At 44.8% G+C, this 16,064-nt stretch overlaps 1 long non-coding RNA gene across 1 annotated transcript in view; it reads left to right on the forward strand.

Moving 5' to 3' along the window:
• The first annotated feature begins 1,770 nt into the window (after positions 1-1,770).
• LOC138487717 (uncharacterized) overlaps positions 1,771-16,064 on the forward strand; it is a 325,395-nt gene continuing 311,101 nt past the window's right edge. The window contains exon 1 of the long non-coding RNA XR_011274529.1: positions 1,771-1,891. This is a non-coding gene — a long non-coding RNA (uncharacterized lncRNA). The remainder of the gene's footprint in view (positions 1,892-16,064) is intronic.

Here is a 16,064-nt window from a genome sequence, read left to right on the forward strand (position 1 = left end):
AGAGAGAGAGAGAGAGAGAAGGAAAGAGAGAGATGGAGGGGGAGGAGGGAGAGAGAGAGAAAGAGGGAGGATGGAGAGAGAGAGAGAGAGAGAGGGGAAGGAGAGAGAGAGAGAAGGAAAGAGGGAGCGGGAGGAGGGTGAGAGAGAGAGAGAGGGGAAGGAGAGAGAGAGAGAGAGAGAGAGAGAGAGAGAGGGGAAGGAGAGAGAGAGAGAGAGAGAAGGAAAGAGGGAGCGGGAGGAGGGAGAGAGAGAGAGAAAGAGGGAGGATGGGGAGAGGGAGAGAGGGGGGAAGGAGAGAGAGAGAGAGAGAAGGAAAGAGGGAGCGGGAGGAGGGAGAGAGAGAGAGAAAGAGGGAGGGAAGGAGAGAGAGAGAGAAGGAAAGAGAGAGATGGAGGGGGAGGAGGGAGAGAGAGAGAAAAGGGAGGATGGAGAGAGAGAGAGAGAGAGAGAGAGGGGAAGGAGAGAGAGAGAGAGAGAGAGAAGGAAAGAGGGAGCGGGAGGAGGGAGAGAGAGAGAGAAAGAGGGAGGAGGGAGAGAGAGAGAGAAAGAGGGAGGATGGGGAGAGAGAGAGAAGGAAAGAGAGGTGGGGAGGCAGAGAGAGAGTAAGAGGGAGGACGGAGAGAGAGAGAGAAGGAAAGAGAGAGAGGGAGCGGGAGGAGGGAGAGAGAGAGAAAGAGGGAGCGGGAGGAGGGAGAGAGAGAGAGAAAGAGGGAGGATGGGGAGAGAGAGAGAGGGGGGGTATTCAGCCACATTGTGGAAATATGATGTTTCACCGCAAGCCAATTGGGTCAGAGCCTGATTGCCCTGGGCCGATGTTGGTGCTACCGGTAAACATCTTTCCCTTTCCATGCCCCCATCCCTGTCCGTTCGGAATGTGGGGGAGAGCCCGTAATCCCTGTTCCCTGCTCCCAGTCCTGAGACACACACACGCATAGGCACAGAGCACAAGATCATTCTGACTCGGTATTGATGCGTTTATATTTTGGTAGCTCAGTAGCATCATGTATGGGCCCCACGCGCACTTAAATTGGTTTCTTTATTGTCTGCTTGTGTTTTGCCATAATCAGTCCCTGTTAGCGTCTTTCCTGTCCCTGCTGGCTAGTTTTATGGACGCTCTACACAGTGATCATACAAGCCCTTCAACCAAGTAGTTCTCAAATGTCTCCTCTAGCCATAAGCATTTCTGGGTTCCCATTGTCGGTCTTTGATTGTTGGTTGCAACACAAAGCCCATTAGTGGCAAGGTAAGAACTCCCTTTAATCCTTTGTTCTTGCAGAACGTCGCACAAACAAGCCATCACAATGACTGGGTTGTACACATTCCATCACATTCTGTGCACCTACTCCTGCTTTGATCTCACGTGGCTTTTACCACACCTCATCGCAAACCTTTGAAACTGGTGTACACTCTCGAGTCAAGAGTTGTTACGTGCAATGGCGAGTTGTGCCATTTTAGGCATTTGCAAATTTTGGAAGGGTCGGTTTTTGTTTAGACCCTCATTTCAGCTATCCAGTCCCTCTGTACGTTTACACATTGTAGTACCTTCTGTAGGGTCATAAGAGAGCCCATTTGGAAACGTGAATTCTATCACACCAGTCCTCTTTCCACTTCATGTTGCTTTTTGTCAAAACGGGAAGGCAATGGAGACGTTAACCCCCATCCACTCAGCCTCTTTAGAAGCGAATACACGCAACACTAATGCATTCTCCCAGATAGCACTGAGCATCACTTCCACCGGCGTCGCCATGGCGACGGATTAGCAGACTAGGTCAGATATTCAGCTGGGACGTGCGGCTGATCAGAAGAGTAACCCGCGGCGCCATCAGCTCCGGCCCAGCCTCTGATCTGTAAAGGTGATGCCCGATACTGATGCATCAGCTGCCTCCAAAGTGTAGGTTTTTATTTTTTTATTTTTATGGTAATGTTGACATATCTAGGACTGAAACCTGTGTTGTTTCGCTTTTACACAATTTGTCACTTTCTGTTATGGTCCATTTGTGGTTACAAATCTATTGGAACGTACTTGGATATACAGGAATGACCACAAAGCGGATTGTAATCAGCCAATCAGTTTACGGGGATCACATGCTTTATCTACAGATAAAGTGCGTCTTTCACCAGAAAACAGTTAAAAAGACATATTTTCCTCAATAAGGCACTTACTGTAAATGGTTTTCTGTTTTTTGACAGCTATATTTAGTTTTCAGATGTTATTATTTGTTAATTTGTATTATTGTGATTCATTATACAGTCGCCATTAACTATATATGTAATACGGTGTGTGCTTTATCATTGCGTTAAATGTAATGAATAAAAAAGAAAATATATTCATACATACCAATATATTTTTTCATGTCTTCTCTTTCTTTAATGGTCTGTGTGCAGTTAGGAATTTGTATTTTCATCCTGCACCACCCAGACGTCTTTGTGGGATGCCTTACGTCTATCCTCCCTGTGGGATCCGCTACTAGCGTTATTCCCAGTTATGGCGCTGTGCCTTGTTATTTTAAGGATTTAAGTCTGTGCCATGAAATCAAGATTTTTTTACGGGATTTTAGTTGTTTTTCAGGGTATTATTAGGTGGGCCAGCACTAGAGTGACCAAACAATCTGGTTTTGGGGAGACAGCCCTGGTATTTTCCACTACGTCCAGGTATGTTGGGTGGATACTGCCCTATATGCTTGCCACACGGACAAAAATATACCGACATCAGGCTAGCTCCACCTCTCCACACTCTCATTTCACCGGTTCACTCATTCCTTTCTCTCTCCTATTATAGGTGTTCTGTGCCTCCAACAGGTACTGGCACATGCCATCAACCTAGAAGTAGGACTACAGTCTAATAAGCATCCTGATCATAGTTGAGTCCTTCTATTGTTTTTATGGTCACCAAAACTGTAGTCCTACTTCTATGCCTGTTAAAAATCTAGATAGCACAGATTCAGAGATTTGTATTAGCACAGACTGCAAAATGTGTTTGTGGAAAAACGTTAAAGGTGTCTGTGTTTTGTAGTTTTCCTGTGATATGTGCAGCTTTACAATCTCAAAAACCTTAGCAAAATCAAATTCAACTCAAACATTCAAATACCCCAAACATATATTTTTCAGCCTCATTCTCGTTTGACAATGATAAGCGCAATGTTACTAGAAAAACACTGATGAATTAATAATGCGAAGCAGAGAAGTGCCCTTAAAATCTGGGCTTTCTTAAAAAAAGGTACTGCAGATGTTCCTGCCCTAAATCTGTGTGATATATGCAGCAATACAATTGCATGTGTCGACATTTGACTAATTAATATACATTGGTATACTTCATACTAAATGTGTGCATATTTGATAAAAAAAAAAAAAAAAAAAAAAAAACTGGTGACAATATATTCCAGTGGCATAGTTAATGTGGGACTGGGTACCTGGCATCCGAGTCTTATTGTGTCACATTGTTCACTTGGACATGTTGAACTTGAAAATGCTGGATGGCCATTTAGCTGCAATTCGTGCTGTTCTCCTGCTTCACATTCCTAGACCCCAGATGAAATGTTGAACAGCAGATTCGATTTGGGATGTGTCTCATTCCCCAAAATATCTGCTTCATTTTTGATCAGCTGATTTCAATCTCCTGGACCCCAATTTCAGAGGCAAGATCCAAGTGGTGGATGACACGGTGAGAAACTATGATCCCCTCTAAATGTAGCTCGAGACAATCAAGTGGTTTCAAATTCCAAGCAGCCTCATTGTGTAAACACAAATAGTTTGATTATTTAAATTTGCCATAGCTGAACATCATTTCATGTCATTTAAAATATATAGAGGGCATCACATTGATGAGCACCAACAAGTATGTGATTTTTTAACATCTTTGAACTATATTTCATAAAATGTATATTCATTGGAGTGAATGCATGTTTCGCACTTTGCTCTTCTTCAAGAGTCCATATGTTTTATTGTACACAATCACACACAATCATACAGTCTACTTCTCTTTGGAATGTTCAAGCCTCTGTTTCTTTTACTGCTAGTTTGCTAAAATGAATCCAGAGAGATACAGACTTTAAACTTTCAAGGAGAAATCATGTGTTTTGGTGTTATTTCATGCTACAAAGACAATAACTCCTGAAGATGTGCAATGTGTGAAACATTTGCTGAATAAAAATAACATCACTGTTATCTCTGCCTAATTTCGGACCTTTTTTGGATGTCAAATAAAATCTCCCATTGTGTATCCCAGAGATTTATTTTACACATATCTATTATTTGTACACAGAGGCAGCCAAACTATTCTCTACAGACCACGTAGACCTTTAACATCTGTGCAAATGTACCCCTCGTAAAGCAATACCTGTACAGATCTCACTATATTATACAGTGCTACATTGACCAAAGTTCCTTAATAGTAGAAACCTGAAAAAGAAACATGTCCTGAAAAAGTAGCCTTTTTATGCAAGAAGAAGTAAGTGCAAGATCAGGCTTGGGACATACCTGATCTCATTTCTGGTCTCCCAAACTGTGCTCACCCACTTGCATTGGAATCACTTTGCATTCTACAAGCCCTCAATTTGAGGACATGTAATGGCCTGCTCCCTATAGTTCAGCCAGCCAAACTAACCTTCAATGGGGAATCTGGGTCATCACTTATTGACTATATCATGATTAGAGGCAACAGTTGGAAAAAGGTTCAGGATTTCGAGGTCCAAGCCAGACCAGAAAGCAACCACTACCCTTTGATCATCAGTATTCTGTTAATACACAGAAGCTAGTACTGCTACTTGGAAGGGTTCATCTTGATTGTATGTCATTGAATAAAGCATGACCAATTCATGAAATCAAGGACCCTTCACTGGTTTTTTACTAATAGAATATATCTGCAATTAAATATTTAACCCAAAAAGAACAAGTCCAGAAGAAAAAACCCACATACACATTAGGGGTTGTGAAAATATATAACTTGTATTAAACACACGTATTTACAGTTTTGTGTGAAACATTAGACATTGATTACATAAAAACAAACCATAATGTTTTCAAATAAAGCAATAGTACAACTTAAACATAGTGTGATAAAGAGAAATCCTAAAAATTGGACATAGAACAGAAAAATTAATACTGATCAACAACTTTTACTCTTCATGAGTTTTTACATTGAAACAAATTCCTAAGTTGATCCAGTGGTCTTAAAGCTATCCATCTGGGCAAATTCAGTCTTATTCACAATGGTTGGATGTCTATGCCGAAAAGTTATATTGGGACAAAGTGATCCCAACTGGTTATGTACCAGATAATTCCAACTGGTTGTATGCCAACTGGTTATATGGCAACGTCGCAGGGAAGTATATATAAGTGGGGGTCCCACTTCCAGAAGTGTAGCAATCTATGTACAGTATTGTATCACTTGACCAAATTGAGTTGTTAAATAAGTCCCCCTTGTTTGAAAACTGACGTTTAGGCGGCCTTTCCGTCCATCATGTATCAAAATTAGAGGGACGTGGAAGCCGCCTTCTTCAGGGCAGTTGAGTGACCCCTGTGGAGGAAAGACCAAGAGAGAAAACATAGCTCAATTACTCTCTTGGCACAGTGGTGTTTCCCTGCTGGACTTATAAGGGTGGATTAGTAAAAGGTTGACCGAATCTGAACCTGAAGGAAAATAATTCCCAATGTGGAGCACGCTAAAAATTAAAGGAGTGTGGGAACCTTTAATGGGAGATGGAGTGAACTCTGTGTGGACTCCTATCTCTATTGGGTTGTGGTGGGCGTAATAGATAAGTATCTCACCACAGAAACCTTGTGGACACTCTCTTAGTCGTGCAGACTCTCCGAACTGGGCGACGCAGGATGCAGGGATGGTTGCAGTAATGGTGCGTCGGGGACAGGGGGAAAGAAAATGTATTTCCGTGACTGCCCCTCTTGTCTGCTGTGTGCAGCTCGCACTCTCGGGATAATGCTCTGTAAAACAGTTACAGAGATATGAATAAATTCAGGAATGGATAGGAGGCGTGAACTTCCTGACTAATATACCTTACCTGTGCGCATTTATGAAAAGGAAAGTAGGGCACAGTACCTGGGTGTAGATATTCAATAGATAATCCAAGTGTTCCTCTATAGTCAAAAGACCCAAAGTTGGGGAGGCTCAAACAGTGTATGGCCGTCTAAATTCTTTGTTTCTGTAGCAAGAGAAAGAAAAAAGCTGATTATAAACAGTGATTTTTGGCCGGTTCACATGTCCGTGGGGAGCACAAACCTCGTGGGAGGCCGTGTAATAATGTACACTGAAACTTGCCTGTGTCGGTAGGGCGCCGTGCGCGGAGTCAAGTCCTAGTAGTCAGCCTGCTGCCGAAAGACGTGCGTTCAGCAAGTGCAGGGCTGCTGTTATGAAGGCAGACAAGGGCTGGGGGTGGGTCGAGGGTGTGTGGGTCTCTGGACCAATCAGGATGCTAAGAGGTTCAGAGTCCTGATTCGCTGGTGCCGTTGCAATGCGGAAATGGACGCTGCCGGAATGGTCAGTGTCTCCGTGTTAGATAGTGAGTTCTGTAAGAGCTCTGCAGGCATAGAATGCCCATGCCACTTACGCTTATGCCAATATGTGACTCAATTGAGATCAAATCCATCCTTTATTGGGATTGCCTGGGGAACACAGATGAACTGGTCATCTCCCGCAAAGCAGCACATCATTTGCTATCATTGAATGGGGCATACAGTGTTAAATGGGCTATACATGTGAAACATACACTTGGTGCACTGGGAATATTTGACCCAATAAATTACCCAAGATCCTGAAATGGTGCCAGGCCACTGAACCTGAAAGAGGTGATAAAAATAAGAGTAAGAGAAAGGTTGGAGTGGAAGGCATCTCTGCTTAAACTGGGCCCAGACTATGGGGGTCATTACAAGTCTGGTGGTAAGGAATACCGTGCACCGGTAAGGAGACTGGTGCTGGTAATCCCTTACCGCCCAATTCCGAGGTCCCTTGGAGGGAACCGTAAGGAACATGTGGTCAGACCACACGTCACTTACGGGTCCCGTTAAGGGACCAGGGCGTTAATAACGGGCTTGCTAGTCGCGAGCCCGTTATTAGCGCCCTCCCCATTCCCATTGAGCCCTATGGGTGCTCAAATGGGAATGGGGAATAGTTTGTTCAATGGGGACTGACCGGTCCTGCCAGGGTCAGACTGCACCAGTAAGTCCCCATTGAACAAGACCGGTGCCGGGCCCATTACTGGAGGCAGTCATGGCGCAAATAGCGCCATGACTACCTCCAATCTTAGAATGAGGCCCTATGTATCTATGTGGTTACTGGGTGATTACCATACCGACCTTCATTGTATCACGCCCCCTTTTAAACGATCCTTATTAGTTTGTGTGATAGTTGGGATTCTTTAGACTGCCTCCTTTACTAGCGCAGGTTACGAAAATGCCTCTGGATTGTGCCCCATGTGCAAATCCACTAGTGAAACGCAAATCCACTATATAGTGGCGTGGCAGTGCACACCTGATTTGAGATGCCGCTACCTGGAACCCATTTCAGATGAAATGAGGATTTGTTGCACATGGGATGCCATAATTTACTTGAGACAATCCCCACAACCACACGTCATTTTTGCAACCGCTAGGTATACACATAGAGTGTGGTTCAATAGATCTAAGATCCTAATGGTGGCACTTGAAGGAGATTAATACATTCCAGTCTATAACAGTGACACCTGTGTGTGTTGGGAAAATATTGGCACTACCAGCACTTTTTCGTCCTTTCCTTGGACAACTTGGAATGTTACAGGGCCATTTTGGAATGATTTGCTGTGATGAATGGCAGTGGTTGTTTACAGTAGGGAATGACAGTGGGTGCTTTCCTCTTATTGTTTTAAGCAATCATAGGGACTGCAAGTTCACTCTCTTCTCTGGCTTCCGTGCGACTAATTACTGGTGTTGCTGGATTAATTAAGGTTTTAACTTAGTGATGTTCCATTCTTATTTATTTTTTAGCTTTTTATGAATTGTACAACGAAAATTATTTTAAGATGTTTATTATTGTATAACTTGAAGGTTTTTATATCGAATAAACGTTTATTTGACTAACGGAGAATGGTGCACGCAGTGTGATACACTATATTGGGAACCAAAGGGCTATGAGCATGGAAGCTGCAATTAAAACTGATGACCTTGTTGACCTGAACTTACTAAGCGTGCAGAAACTCCCTCGAAAAGATGAATAATACACGAGATGGCTACACCAACATAATGCTGGTGTTCCAGAGCTCTTGGATAGCAGTGGATATGTGTGTGATCCTGGTGAACAGGTATGATATGATAGGTTATTTATAACATACATACTAACCAGAGGTTTCCAAGCACAGACCTAGGAATCGCACCTGAGTTGCTCTGTGTCATCTTGCTTCCAAGGCAAGCAGGTTGCCCCTGAGCTATCCTCCCGTGCGAACCTTCGAAGATAATGTGAGCATGTTAACCAATATAACCTGTACATTATAATAGTGCATCAAAACTCAAGGTATCTCCCGCAAAGACAAAAATGGGGTAGCATACTCCCACCGGGAAATATTAAGGTGTGTACCCAGCAGGAAGGAAGAGAAACTGGCAAAAATAAGAAAACCCAACACATACATTTCATTGCCCAAAAACCGGAATCTGTACACTTTTATGGTAAACAAACTAGATTGGCCAGCGAAGTAGACACACATTTACAAAATAAACCTTTTTTTTTTGGTTTTTAAACCTTACTTGCTGGGATATCATTTCAAATTGTCCTTGGGCATCCTAGCAAACTCTTTCCTTGCACCAGCTGTGGAGAGGGTGGCTTTGGCGGGAGGATGCCTGCTGCAGCCCCCACGAGGCCGGGCTTTGAGGCAGGTGTCCCTGAGGGGAGATAGATAACTTACATTAGATCTTTTTGTAGTTGAATATCAGCTGACTATGGATGGTTTTGGGCACCCGGTTTTTCCTTTCCCCTTCCTGGCTTCATGTGTGTTTCTTCATTCAAAAGACCCCTGCAAAGAGTAGGAGGCATTGGAGTTCCTTGTGTTTTCTTGTAGCTTTCCTCTTCTTTTTCGTTCTCCTTGATTGGTTTTCTTCTTGCTGCCTCCCTGACTGTGTGTGACATAGGAGTCGATGTACGTGGCCCCTCGTTGGCCAGAGGTGGCATTGGGATTGCTTTGTTTCTCTTCTATTTTGTGTTTCAATCTTAGTCACCTTTCTGCTAGCATCTAGGTGCTCTACATGTGTTACAGGCTAGGCTCCTTTTCTTCTGTTCTGGAACTCCACCTCAGTGTCTCACCAGAGACTAGCAGATTTGGCAGTTTCTTTACTTTGAGCTGTTTCCTGAAGATTAGAAGAATTGCATCTCTGTACACGTGTTTAGGGAGTGAGTTCCAGTGCCTAGTTTAAAGAAAGGAGAAGGCTGACCCTCTGATTTTTCCTGTGGAACCCTGGTGATAGTAGACAGTGCTTGCTGCTGGAGAGAAGAGTTCTTGATGATTGGTAGTGAGAGAATGTTACAAAATTCGCTACCTGCCCACAAGACACCAACAGCTGGAAAATTGGTTGGATTACTTGGCATATAGAAGCATTGACAGACACATGCCTATCTAATATCTATACACAAACCAAAACTGTTGGATTTGACAATGTTTGTTTTTAACAGATCGTAAGTGCAAGGAACACATATAAAGTGACTGTAGGAACACTTGGTTAGGATATTTATATTACACCAGTAGCACATTTAGAGCTGCAATTACGCCATTCACTCTCAGAATACTGATTAAAAATGTCACTGTCCGTCTATGGTTGAATGTTACTGCTTGACAGAGCTGGACCAAAGCCATTCCATGAAGGATATGTTTTATGCAGTGGCTGGGAATGGCCATAGGGAGTAGCATGGACATGTGCATTCAATTGGTGGATAAATAACCAAACAACACCGACAACCTATGTAGCTACCTGTGCATATGCAACAGTTTCTGCTTATAGGTGGCCTGTAAGCACCACCTAATAGCCAAAGATGACAATGATTGTCTTTCGGTAATTGAGTCTAGGAGGTCCATGGGGTGAGACAGACCCTGTAGGTTTAGAGGATGAATGGACAGAATACCTTCTTGTCGGGGGGAAATTCTCCCGGGGTCGGCTGGGCCGTCCGCGGACCTCTGGGCAGGGAGGCCCCAACTCCTCCCGTATATCCCAAAAAATGATTATGAGACACACGCAAGAAGCAAGGTGATTCTGCTGTTTATTAAACAAAATGGCAGGGATGGGTCAAGGATCGTACGCGTCCGTCCTGACACTCTCTCCCTAATCGTTGGGCTCGCAGGCCCTTTTTACCTTAGTATGACGCGCTACTTGCGTCACCTGGGAAAGTTAGCAAAAAACCTATCGCCACTCTGGATTGGTTCCTCGAGTGGTAGGGTTAGTATAGCATACGTATAGAGAGCGTTATTAGTGGTTGAGGGTTAGTCAGGTGGTATACTTGGGTTGTCCCTTCAATTTGATACATGAAAATTGTTACATGAAGACCCCTGAGGATTGGCTAATGTTAATGGCGTCAGTGATAAGAGCCCCATGTTCTGATTGGTCCATTCGCGAGCCCCCCAGTCTGGGACCATCGCTGTTCCCAGCTCGCGGTGCACCTGTCATTTGCAACAATGTATCACTATGGGTATGTGCAGACAATGTGAGGATTTATTCATATGCTGGAAGGCAGACTACTCCCACCGCCGCAGATGTCCATTGAGTCGCTTAATTGTATCTGCCTGTGTCTTGAAATGTGGGATCCAGGCGCCTCCCTCCTCCTGGGCCTGGCACCCTGTCAGGTTCGGCTTGGTCACGTGAGGTGAGACCGTGGGTGAGGCAGAATTCTGCACAATTAATATTGCATTTTCCACTGTGTGCCTGGCTTAATTTGCAGGTGTGACCTTGGCGTCGGCTTGCGGCATGCGAGTTTGCAACATTGTGCCCTTGACTGTCTGCTCTCGCCAGGCTCATTCTGCAGGGTCAGCAACTGTACTCTTGCTCATTCAATGTTAATGGAAGCTCTTGCTTGCGGCCTACTTGGGCCTGGTGCATAGGTGGAACTGTTTGATACACAGCGCTTTAGGTTATGGTATCATATTGCTTTATCCCCAGTATCAGGTCTTCGTTATATTTCTCATTGTAATGCATGGGTTTAGGAGAAGCATGAGCAAGCGTTTTGGATGAGTTCATTGTGCGTCTTGCGTTTCTGCATTTTGAAAAGCCTATGTGAAAAATAATAAAGATGCGCGTCAGTGGGTGTGTCCGTCACCTACGTCATAGCACTGAATATGTTCTTCGTGTGGATTGGTGTGGGAGTGTCCAGTGTGCATTTTGGCACGGGTGTGCTGACCGTTGGCTAGGTCGTCATGGCATCTCTAACGATGTGTTGATTTAGTGTTGGATGGTTCAGTCGAGTCCGTCCATGCCGCAGGTGTCGGCATGGGCAGGGCAGGCGGGTGGGCACGCAGGTGGGCACATCCGTATGTTCCTGTACCAGGGTATTTGGTCGTCTGGTAGATGGGCAAACTCTTCTCGTGGCGGGTGCCTAGGCCGTGATCCTCTAGGCCAGGGGTGTGAGGGGATTGGTGGGAGCCTTTTGTTCCATTCTCCCACTTCAGTCCCCCCTCTGGTCGACTTGTCGACCACAAACATATCCTTTTCCTTATCTCCTCTCACTCTCCATATTTTAGTTACTCCTCCCAAATGTCCATAGTGGTTGACATGGTCTTCGAATGACCGATACATATATACACAGGTTCCTCCAGGTGTGCAGTATACCCATTTCCCTATGTAGCTCCTTGGGTTTCTTGGGTTTTCGAGCTTCACAGATGGTGGGTCCAGGTGGTTGGTGATGATCTGGTTGCGCAATTTCTCTCTTTCTTTTAATATTGTGCCTGTGTGTTGGCCATCATCTGCCGGCATCAAGGGGTGCATACCAACCATTTCGATCATTTCGTCTGTGGTGCGTGCCTTCCGGGCCTTCCAAAATCTTATTATGATCAGTGCAGCTCCAGCCAAAATAATGCATCCAACTATAATCTTCAGTCCGTCCGACAGCCAAGATGGCATCCATGACCATAATAGCGACAACCAGCTGTCATCCTTTTTCACACCTTTACTTTCAGCCATCATTTTGGAGTGCATCTGGGCCAATTGTGATACTGCTTCTGTCAGTGTACCATTGTCAGCATCGTTAGCAGGAATGAATGTGCAGCATGATTGTCCTATCTTTGCGCAAACTCCTCCTTCCATTGCTGTGAGGAGGTCCAGTACATATCTGTTCTGTAGTGCTACCATCCTCACTGCTCGCAGTTCCTCTTTTATTGCGTTGAATCCATTTACTGTAGAATTAATTGTCATCATTAGTTCCCATCGAGTTATCTGGAGCCATTTTGCATTTGTGTAAGATTGTAGTCCCGGATGTATTATTGAGGAGAAGAACATTGCTGCTCTGCTGAATAGTCTGTGTTCTGGCGGGATTGAAGTGAGTGCTGTTTCCGACCTTCCCCATAGGTAATTTCCTGTCAGAGGTTCTCCTTGTCTTTTCTTTCTATTCAGGACAGTGTTGTTGCCGTTGTTTTGGTTCTCTGGCCCCTTCTGAGGTTGTACAGATCTCTTCTTCCTCTTGTTTCCTTCATCCATTTTAGGGAAGTTTGCCACATTCTCATGTTTCTGGGGCACCACTAGTGATGGTACATTAACGTGTACCATTGTGCATATACCATTCCACAGAGGGGGCAGTGTGTGGTATGCCTTGTCTCCGCTGGCCCAGTAATGGTCCATTAATACTGCTGTTCCTGCTCCCCACTAAGGTAACTCCGTCACGCTTGCACAGTTGGTGTTGTATCCCACGTCCACTTCTCCTCTATGTTGGTAGCATACCTTAGGTGCAGACAGCGGCAGTATTGTTATTGGGTCTTCATCCTTCTCTATCCACGTTAGCATGGGTACGTACTTGACCCAAGTCGTCCAACATCTGTTGTTGTGTTCAGCAATAGTTGTAGTATCCTCTCTCGTTACCATGTTGCTGCCAACCACTCCTATGTCCCATTTGTTGCCCAGGTACACCTTCCCTGTTATTATTATCAGTGGTCTTTCCCAACATCCTTGTTTACCAGGAACTTCAGTGGCGTACCAATCACATGGTAGGTATTGTAGTGTTACTTTCTTTGTTTCTCCTTTTTCAGGGCCACTTGTTATGTATCTGAATGCTTCAGCATGCAAACTCGTCTTGTGGTAACTCAAATAAACCTTGAGGAAGTTGTTTTCGTATGGGTATGTGTCTCACGTTTTCCATACCAGGTGCACCGTGTTCCCTTGAAATCTCCCTTTCGTTTGGAACAATGCCAAGTATATTATACATCGTGCTGTCTTTTCATCTATTTCCGTGGCAACGAAAGTTCGAGAAGCGCTCATGGCGTATGGGATCAATGAGCAGACGTAGCAGCTGTCTTCTGTTGTCTGCTTACCTATTTGAGTCATGTGTTGGTACCACATGTTGTTCGAGACGTGTGCTGAATCTTGAATGTAGTTGTCAATACCTTTATTATCTGAGTATGTGCTGCGTTTAACTCTATTTCCCTTGTGTGGAATTCTGCTAGTACCACCTGACGTAGCACTTGTTGCAGCCGTGGGTGGGGGTATATTAGGTTTGGGTACAGCCAAAATACTGATAGCATAACTGTTCTGCCATACAGAGGCAGCCAAGAACCCAGTGATCATCAAAATCCCTATCATCTTTATTACAGAGGCTAGTCTCACCGGCATTTTGCTCTTACCTTGCTGCAGTCCGGCAGCTAATTCTTGCGACTTTAAAGTTGCCCGCCTGAAAATTCTCAATATGCTTGTTATTAGTGTTAGTTGTTGTTTTCAAGCTCTCCCTATCAAGTAGTCGTTCAGTTCCCAGGCGAAGAGCTGTTCCCACGCCAATCTAAGCGATCTATCTCTTAGGACAGGCAAGTATTGGTGAAGATGGGGCATTGATTGTTCTATGGCCAAGATAATTGCTGTGTATTAGACACGTACCCTCCTTCTTTTCAGGTACTTTGGCCTTTTTATGTGATAGACAAATTGGTGTGATAGCTCTTCAGGGTAGTTATCGTCTGAGGGTAGCATCTACTCCTGGGCAGTGAACCTTGTTAGTTATCTGTTTTCTTAGCAGTACAATAATACACGGTACCTGCATGTGCGAGAGAAAAAAAAAGAGAACATTCAAGTCTTTACATGTGTATATGTGCAAGATAATGTCCTTCAGTCGGGTTATTACTGCAGTGGGTAGGACGTCGATAGGCAGAGGGTTTAGAGCTCAACTGGCGGAAGTCTCTTTACTCTTTGATCGTGTGACCATGGGGTGGGCGGTATGGGAATTACCCTTCTCTATTTCAGTAGTTGTCTCTGGGGAATCTGGGGGGTTGTGGGGTAGGGAGAAACTTAGGTCGTTGGCTGTGGTAGAAGTCTCTTCCTCCGTGGGTGACGCTGTTGCTGTTCTTCCAATGGCCCTGTCGGTGACGCTAGGGCGGGTCTGGAGTTTGCAGATCTTTACGTCGTGTAGGTGATTCCAGGTACGTTTGTCCTGTAACTTTACTGCTCTCGTGGATACTTCCTCTACCAGGTGGGTGCCGGTGAAGCGTGGGCTGTTCCACTTTCTGTTGAAATTGCGGAGTAGCACGTGGTCACCTTTAGCAATTTTGCACAGTTTTCCCTTTTCCAATACTTTATCCGCGTCTTCTTGTTGATCACTCTTAGACCCGCCCCGCGTGCGCTCGAGCTGTTGAGACACAAACACTACACTAGTAATCAAGGAAGACACATATTGGTACATTTCATCACCAAGAACAGTTGCTGTATTTTAATAATCTGTGAATGCTCTTGATGTTGGCGTTAGAGGAAGGCACATTTGACGTCCGGTCACCACCTCGTGAGGGGTGAGGTGGTGATCGGAGCCTGGTCTATTCCTTAGCTCAAATAGGGCTAGCGGAATTCAATACAACCAACTCTTCTTTGTTGTTTGCTGTGTCTTTGCAATTGCCTCCTTCAGCAGGCCATTCAGGCGTTCGCATCTACCGTTGGCCTGCGGGTGATATGCACATGTAAATTTATGCTTGATGTTCAGTAAGGATGTGATGTGCTGGAACATTTCATTAGAGAAATGCGGACCATTATCTGACCGCAGTACCTCGCACACTCCCCACCTGGGGAAAACCTCCCTCACTAGAAATCTAGCTGCTCTGAATGCATCTGGGTGTGAGCAGGGTCCTGCCTCAATCCACCTGGAGAATGGGCATACTACTACAATCATATACCTATTTCCTTGACATACGTTGATCATATCAACATAGTCAATATGGATGTGCAGGAAGGGTCCCTCTGGCCGGGGTATAGTACCTTTTATCACCTTCAGCGTGTGACCAGCCGTGAACTGTTGACATGTGAGACAATTGCTGATAAAATTTGTCACATGGGAATTTAACTCGGGACAGAACCAATCTTCCCTAATTCATGCTGCAATAACTTCCTTGCCTGTGTGGGCTGGGTGGTGGAGTTGGCTCAGGGCGGTGTTCAATAGTGCCAATGGCATTACCATCTTTCCAGTGTTACCCTGGCGCCATAGTGCGTCAGTTGGTGACATTGTACATCCTCTTTTTACCCATATTTCTTTTTCTGCCATTGGTGCAGCCGCTTGTAGCGCCATTATCTGTGTGGCTGGGAGATGGGTGTACCCTTCTCTTATCAACATCTCCTTAGCTATTCCCCTCCCTCTCCCTCTCTCTGACTCTGGGGGGTTCCATATCTCACCAAAATATGCAGCATACTTGGCATGTGCGTCTGCTGCTGCATTCCCTTTTGAGACATGATCTTCTCCATTAGTGTATGCGGTACATTTGACCAAAGCTAATTCTTGGGGGTCATTTATTACTTCAATTAGTTCAGCCAACAAGAGAGCATGTTGCACTGGGGTGCCGTCAGCTCTCCTAAACCCTCTTCTCCTCCATTTGGACAACCCTGAGTGGACAGTAGACGTGACATATGCGCTGTCAGAATATATAGTCACTCGTTTG

This window comes from Ambystoma mexicanum, chromosome 9 (assembly GCF_040938575.1).
Source record: "Ambystoma mexicanum isolate Mex_15411 chromosome 9, UKY_AmexF1_1, whole genome shotgun sequence".
NCBI classification, from domain to species: Eukaryota; Metazoa; Chordata; class Amphibia; order Caudata; family Ambystomatidae; genus Ambystoma; species Ambystoma mexicanum.